The sequence below is a fragment of the Sinocyclocheilus anshuiensis genome, unplaced genomic scaffold (genome assembly GCF_001515605.1).
Source record: "Sinocyclocheilus anshuiensis isolate Anshui unplaced genomic scaffold, SAMN03320099.WGS_v1.1 scaffold269, whole genome shotgun sequence".
Classification (NCBI taxonomy): Eukaryota; Metazoa; Chordata; class Actinopteri; order Cypriniformes; family Cyprinidae; genus Sinocyclocheilus; species Sinocyclocheilus anshuiensis.
Window position 1 is genome coordinate 1,054,301 of NW_015536474.1, and position 8,626 is coordinate 1,062,926.

Consider the following 8,626-nt stretch of genomic DNA (forward strand, 5'->3'; position numbering starts at 1 on the left):
GTGACATCAGGGGTTCAACCGTAATTTTACAAAGCTACGAGAATACGTTTTGTGCGCAAAAGAAAGAAAAAAAACAACTTTATTCAACAATTCGTCTCCTTAGCATCACCCTAGCCCCATTTTGGACAGTATCCACTGAACGTAAATTGCGTATGCTGTTTTGTGTCAGCTGTGCCATGCGTATAAAAATAAAGTTTTTTTTTTTTCTTTCTTTTGCGCACAAAAAGTATTCTCGTAGCTTTGTAAAATTACGGTTGAACCCCTGACGTCACATGGATTATTTTACCGATCTCCTTGCTACGTTTCTGGACCTTGATCGTGTAAGGACCCTTGCTGTCTATGGGAGGGTCAGAGAGCTCTTGGATTTCATCAAAAATATCTTAATTTGTGTTCTGAAGATAAACGAAGGTTTTACGGGTTTGGACCAACATGAGGGTGAGTAAATAATGACAGAATTTTCATTTTTGGGTGAACTATCCCTTTAAGTCACAGATGGCAAATAAAATATGACACAGATTAGCCACCATTGGTTTTTGTGTCATGGTCAAACATCATTGACGTCAAACTATAGGTTTTATTTTTTCCAAATTATTATTTTTTTTTTTTTCCGTTTTATTTTTTGGGGCTCCATTTTTAAAGGGACAGTTCACCAAAAAATGAAAATTCTGTCATCATTTACTCACCCTCCACTTGTTTCAAAAGTTTATGATTTTTTTTCTTCTGTTAAGCACAAAAGAAGATATTTTGAAGAATGTTGGTCTCCAAACAGTTGAAGGTAGCCATTGACTCCCATAGTATCTAAAAAATACTATGGAAGTCAATGACCACTAATCTACTATCAACTGTTTGATGACAGAATGTTTAATGGTTAAATTAAACTTTAGTAATCTAAAACCATCTCTAATTAATTGAAATCATGAAACTTTTACAATTTAACAACAATTTTTTCAAAGTTTAACAATTTAAATTTTTAGGGCCCTATGAATTTTTTTCTCAAATTCTGATTTTTTTTACCAAATTATGTGTTTCCAATTTTAATTTTTCTGACATTTTTAAATAAATGTCAATAATCAAAATTATTATTCATTTTTATAATAATAGAGCTCTATGAAATGTTCTGTTTTTCAGAAATTCTGTGTTGTGTATTTCAATTTTTATGGTAGTTCCGGAAATCATAGGGTCCTACCTTTTATATCACTCATTTAAAGTCGAAATTTTGATTTGAGATCCGTGATATTTTTCTTATATTACTTGTTTTAAATTTAATATATACAGTCTGCTTGCCGTACAAAGACATTGCATGATTTCGACGTAGCACATAGTACAAACTACTTTTATGGAAATTTCTCATCCCATCTGGAGCTTGACAGATGTGGTCATTACGAACATCACTGTTTGACAAAGAACTGTGTGACAGAGTAAATGACGACAGTTTTCGACTGCTTTAACACAAGATAAAACCATGAGCAAACCTGAATCATGTAGAGTTGAGCGATGCGGTACTCCTCCACGCTCATGGGCATGGGGATGCGGTACTCTTTGATCAGCATGTTGGCCGTGGAGCGGGGCTGGGGCTGGAAACGCTCCGCTGGGTCAGGGGCAAATCCACCAGGACGGCCCTTAGCTCGAGTGCATCAGAGAGAAGGAGCCAAGCTCATTTCTCAGACCTGGGCAGAAAACAGAGACAAATCAGACCTGAAAATCATCTACAGACGTCCAGAGGAAAGCTCAAGAGATCAAGTATCCCAGAGACGCCCATCTGAGGGAAGTATACAGAGACGCCAAAAAAATAAAAATAAATACATACAATAAATGTTGTTTCTAAAATTAAAAGATCTAAACATAATCATAAACCGCATACATTCAGCAAGAAAAAAGAAGAAACCTAATTCGAGATATTTGCTCTAAAAACAAGTCTTGTTGAGTAAATTTATCTTGCTTGAAGGATGCTGTGGTATTTTTACAGTAACACTGATACAAAAATACTGATTAATAAAATTACACAAGATAGTTTTTTTTTTTTTTTTGAAGTCATGCTCAGCAAAAACACCAAAACAGCAGATCCAAGATTGGTTGCATAATGCAGGGCTCTAGTAAAAACATCTAAACATAAACAGTCTTTATCATAAACTGCACAAATTTAGCAAGATTTGCCTAAATGCAAAAAAAAAAGAAACCTACTTGGGCTACGTCCACACGAAGCCAGAGCTTTCCCTATCCGATCTTTTTTTTCCCCCTCGTCTCAAGAAATATCTGCGTCCACAGTCTGCACGAAACCACAAAACCGACACAAAACAATGTAGTATACATGCCAGACCAGCATGTGACGCTGTAATGCTGCCACAGAGATGCACTAAAAAAGGAGAATAAGACTTGGACTATGCGCATAAACCTTGCGCGCGGTATACAAACGAACATGGAACAATACATTTATTAATCTGTGTTAATTTTAGTTAATAAAAAGACAATCGTTCAGTGTTTGTTCATGTTTTTGTTGCTGTTACGTGACGTAGCGGTATCTGACTAGGGGCTAGACGTGGGCTGATGACATCATAGTTTCAGAAAATATACGGATTCGCTGTCCACACGAAAACGCAAGGGCGGCATTCTCAGATTTATCCACTCTGTGACCCGGTTTCAAAAAATATCGGTTTCACTCTCCCAAGACGCCGGATCCGTGTGGACGAAACGCCTATACGATACAAAATTTATGCATATACAGCTAAACGCGTCTCCGTGTGGACGGGGCCTTAAAAATATTTTGTCTGAAAACAACTCCTAATGTCATGTGCAAAATTGCTTCTTGATTAAATTTATGTTGTTGTGAAGGATGTTGAGATATTTTTACAGGAAAAAAGACAAAAATAATTTTGATTAAGAAACTGAACAAAGATGCGTTTTTAAAAGGTGAACCACTTTGATCAGTTAAAGTGTCTTGAAAAAGCTGAAAAAAAAACAGCAAAATATGTTGCAATGGCATTTCTCTTGCACAAATTAATCCATACACAGAAAAAAAATACAATAGATCTAAAAATGTCCCAGAGATGCATATGGAGAACCAATAAATAAAAACAATAATTTTGAGATTTTGTTTTTAACTCGTGTTCTCTGAAAACAAGTCTTAACATCTTATGCAAGTTTTGCTTCTTGAGTAAATGGATCTTGTTTGAAAGAAGTCATGCTGAAAAACAAATCGCTTGAGAAGCTGAAAGACCACACTTAAACAGGGATACAACTGATTCTTTGCACAAACAGATATTTAGAAATATATAGAGAAACACCGGTAAATCATCTTAAACAAAACTGCTCATAAATAAACTGTATTTCTGCATTTACAAACTGGCATATTCTATATTACTTATTAGAAATAATTACTTAGAAATCATTACTTTTAATTACTTATTTGAAGAACACTGGAAAAGCATTATTAAACTGAAGTGCATACAGTATTTAAAACCTGTGTATTTCTCTGTTTACAAAAGTAGCATATTCTATATTGCTTCATAATCACTCACAAAACCCCAAACCAACAGCTGTTCTGTATAATCACACAGGCATTATGTATTCAGACATAGTGGTCTCAAACACATGCAGCACAACCGACTTGCAATTAATAAATACAGTGTTACTAATCTATTTTACATTGCAATAATATTTCAGAATATTTCTGCTCTTACTGCATTTTTGATCAAATAAATGAAGCCTTGGTGAGACTTTAAAAAAAAACATACCTTTGAATGTTAGTGTACAGTTTCAATAAATTATTAGTCTGATGAAAGATTAACTTGTGAGCATAGATGCTGAAGATCTAAATGTATAAAAAAAAAAGTCACGCAGGTTTGAAATGAAACTAATAAATTAAGCAAATTAAATACAATAGTTAGCCTAAGTGCTTTAGAGAGGATTTTCAACATTAAAACGAAAGGCTCAAATTCCTGCATTTATTCTCTGTTCACTTATAAATATCAGAATAGGGTTTCGACATTCTTCCACAGGAAAAACGATAAAAGATCACAACTGGACGGGATTATTGAGAGCAGTAATGGTCAGCGCTGGTGCATTTTGGTCTTGAACTAGGTCAGGGACCCGGAGCATCGCAGCTACTCTGGGCTTGTGGCTAGACCTGAAATATCAGACAAATGCATTGAGACACCATCGTGAAGGCCTGAGACGTTCTGCTGCATGCCAGACACTACAATACCGACACAGCTGCTCCTTGAACAGACATCTACCTATTCTTCAAAGGACATTACGGATGACATCTTCACTCCCACTGAAACCAGTCCGTCCTGATGCCACACCGCTGCCGTCACTTGTCGTGCTGTTTCACAACAAAACACAAGCGCTACGGGACTCGTTTGTGTCAGACGTGTCGCGAAACACTGACATATGTACCTACTGAGAGGGATTTCAGCGCATTATCTTTCTGTTTCTCACCAGCTGGTTATGCCGTACTACACTGGAGCATGTGTTGCCATCGTTCTGTAACGACAAAGTAAACACAATTCTCTATAAACGCATCAGATGCAATTTTCCATAATTATGTTGGGAAGGTTTCTAAAAATTCCTCTCGTTGGCAAGTGTCTACAGTGCCTATGAGAGGACAGTTCCCTACTGAGACTGCTTTCCCAGGACCTGTGTGTCCAAACAAACGGACACCACAATCCAAAGTCTTTAAGCACATCTCGGCAGCAGAATGCAAAATACAGTGACTAAAAAGAGTGCAATAACATTTAATGGCGTATTAATTAGCATATTGCATTAGAGAGAAATGGAAAAGGTAATTGCTTGTTTGTGTCAAGTGTCCACATGGTAATATGGCATATCATCATTTCAGTGTGTTCAACAGGCATTTGACACCTAGAGAACCTGTTTTGTATGTAAATACCAAAATACGAGGAAATGCTGGCTGAGCTGACAGTATCTGTAATGTACAGCCCTACAAAACATCACGTTGACACCATCGTTAATCATTTCCTTTAAGGTTAACCATTGAGATTTTTCCCCACCTCAACCTCCATGTTAATACGTCAAGGCGTGTATCGGTTAAATTGCGAGGTGAGGTGAGGCAATTTGGGTTTTGAAACGCCCAAATCACAGCCGAGACTTGCACAGATGGATTTGCATGTGAAAATACTGTGGGATTGATGAGCATTCCATTAGAGACTCAAATCAAAACCAGGAGAGCACAGCATGCAGCCCTCCGTCCCCTCAAAAAACACCTGTTTACCAGTTGCGTCAAGAAGCAGGCGCTGAGATTCCAGACGTTTGTTCGAGCGTAGACGTTTTACCTGTTAGATGGCGCTTATCATGCGGTCTATCCAACTGATCCGATCAATTGACAGAAAGCAGCCGGTCCACGACTCATTCCCAAACACAAGCATTCTAGCATCCTGCCACCATTGTTGTGCTGCTTTATCTTCTGGTATGAATGAAGATGTCATCAAACGCTGCCGGAAAACATGAAGGGGGGAAAAAAAAAAAAAAATCTCTTTTTATCTCCTTCTCACTTGGAACCTTTTTCCTCTGCCGTTTCGCCTATATCCACCTCTTGTGGGGCTATAAAGCTCTGTTGCCATGGAAATGGGGGGGAAAAAAAAAAAAAATCTCTTTTTATCTCCTTCTCACTTGGAACCTTTTTCCTCTGCCGTTTCGCCTATATCCACCTCTTGTGGGGCTATAAAGCTCTGTTGCCATGGAAATGCAAAAGGCTGTTATGGGATTGGCTTGGGATGGTGTGATGAAGCGGCTCAGGGACGGCCCTCAAACTGCCACTCTCGTGAACGGCCCCACCCCCTCCTGCCTGCATTCGCTCTTCCAGACTGACTGATAGCTATTAGATTCAGTCAGGGAGAGGAGAGGAACATCTGCAGCTTAATATGAGCGCAGGTCTGTCAATAAGCATTACGCAGCATCAATGGAATAAAAGAAAATTGATGAGGAAAAAAAATGAACAGGGAGGAGTCACTGAAAATGGCATAATGACATCAATCTCATAAATAGACTCAAGTCGGCAGACTTCTTTAGCAATTCCTGCACTGATTTTGGAGGGAAATGTACAGAGTTTTATGGAACAAATGTAAACACGGTGAGGTAAAACATCTAGTGCATTCATGTGCTGATTTTGGAGGGAAATCTATGGAATTTAGGCTTGCCGCGATAGACGATGCTGACGGTGATACCGGTGTTAAGCCGCAACACCGGTTATGTCACTTGCCCACCGCGGCACCGACCCCCACCGTCGTTTTGATTTTTTATAGTAATAAAAATAACTTAGTCTAGTAAAAGAACAGACACTACAATTAAAAACTGAATGCGGCTGCTCAATGCAGCATGCCGAACGACAGACGCATCACAGATTAGATTTCATTTATCCAGTGAGGAGAGTGAGGAGAGCTGACTGAAAACCCGCCATAAAGTCTTGAGACATGTTTTTAAAAAGTTGAACTTGCATTAATTTTTCATTGCTTTCTAAACATGCCGCTCTCTTGTGCGGAGCGCGAGTGCAACGCTGATAGATGTCCCTCTAGAAAATGTGATAAATATGCGTTCTGTGTGAACGGTTTGGTTTCGGTTTTGACGTAAATAACATCATCTCTGCATTGATGTTCTTTTTTTCCCGCAATATTTTGAATGAACAACGTAGCAGCGCCGCATCTAGTGGGTTCAACTGGACAGGCTAACAAAAGTGAGATACTGTACATCGTCATCGCATCTCACGCACCACTGATAAGGTTGCCTGACGCACACCTAAAATTCGAATGCAACGTTTTTGCATTCGAATGTGGATTTTTATTTTAAATTCGACAAATATTCGAAAAAATTTTTGACAGCCCTACCCACAACTAATAATTATTGACCAATCAAGATGGATTTTAATGGCAAACATCAATATCTAGATAGGAGGTATAACTTTAGTGAAATTTAAGGTAATATCATGTAAAATAATTTTACATACATCTAAATGTGCCATAATTAAATATTCCAGGTTATACAGTATCTGCATTATATCGCCATCCTGCACTCTAAATATCAGTATCAGCCATTGAAAACCCATATCGGTCGACTACTACCCACAATCCCTTGCACTACAGAAGTGTGTCGGTTAACTTTCGACATGTCCAGAACAGAAAAACGAGGAGGAATGTGAGATAAAGCTGCACAGCTGTACTGTCTTACAACACTTAGTATGTACTATCTTACCAGTAAAGTACATTCTTCTATTGCGCAGTAAAAGAATGTGAATTGTGACGCAGCCAAAGATAAACACATGAAAAAAGTTATCTTATCATATTTTTTTCATATTTTACCACTAGGTCTTTAATTGCAAAAGATAGCTGGACATCTGCCATCTGTCTGGTTTGCTCTCGAGAACACCGTGTTCTAGTGTTTAATCCAACTACAGGCATTGATGGCCACTTTGATTTACTTTCAAAAAGAGCTTCAACAGAGCTCGTTCTGTTATTAATCTTTCAAAAATGACTTTCACATGATTATTTGCATGTACTAAAATTTCCCTCCAGACATCTGAGAGAACATGTTCTGGCTTAAAGCGACGGTGTTTTGCACTGGAAAAATGTACATAATCTTATTTGGTACCGCTATTCACTTCAATGAAAACTATCAGTGATGAATATTAGCTCACTGAAGTCACACCATGGTTCCCAGAAACACATCGACCTCTTAGATTAATTCACTTAAACAGTGCTAATGTGAGGTCGGCCCGTAGGTTAGATATGTGTGACATTTCATATGGCGCTGCCTTAAGCTCTGCAGGGACGCTAAGAGCTCTTTATTGATTTCTTTAAGGTTGGCGTCCAGCACGATTGGGCATCTCGAAGCAGTGTACAATTACGACAACGCACCAGGTTAGTTATTCAGCACAGCAGTTTCGGACATCCTATTTCATACTGAACGCCTACAGGAGAGAAATTGAAAACTATGAAGACAAGATGATGATGTAGCTCATTTCATCTGCCATTAAACACTGTTTATTTGAATAATTATTTGGAAACTCTTAAGGTAGTGGTTACATGATAGCTTTTAATTGGTTCATATTTTACTTTAAAATGATAACAAAATATCTTTTTTAATATTTGCACTATGGTTCGAAGGTTTGATGATGTCTTTTAAAGGGGTGCTATTATGCTTTTTCAGTTTTTCAACTTTAGTTAGTCTGTAATGTTGCTGTTTGAGCATAAAAAAAGATCTGCAAAGTTACAAAGCTCAAAGTCCACTTCAAAAGGAGATATTTTATTTAACAGAAATCACTTTTCAAAAACTACAACGAACGACTCGTTTGGACTACAACGCATATTTTCCGGGATTTGTGATATCACAAAGATCGACGAATGGGACGAGACCTGGTTGAGCTGCACTAGAGAAGGCAACGAGTGTTATCACTATGTCGGAGACACGCTAGCTTTCCCAAGGCAGACGAACTTAGAGTGGTTACAATCATCTGGGTTTAAATCACGCTCAAATTGATTTGATTTTGACGCAATATTTACACTGAAGCTCGCAGGCGGCTATGGTAAGGGGTATAACATTCCCCGACCAGGCGCCGAGTGCTGCCAATCACAGCACACACTGGCCCAGCTAACCAATCACAGCACATTTCGTATTT

At 38.3% G+C, this 8,626-nt stretch overlaps 1 long non-coding RNA gene across 1 annotated transcript in view; it reads right to left on the bottom strand.

The window, feature by feature from the left end:
- Positions 1–1,472: 1,472 nt before the first annotated feature.
- Positions 1,473–8,626, bottom strand: part of LOC107658415 (uncharacterized) — a 29,669-nt gene continuing 22,515 nt past the window's right edge. The window contains exon 2 of the long non-coding RNA XR_001630787.1: positions 1,473–1,667. This is a non-coding gene — a long non-coding RNA (uncharacterized LOC107658415). The remainder of the gene's footprint in view (positions 1,668–8,626) is intronic.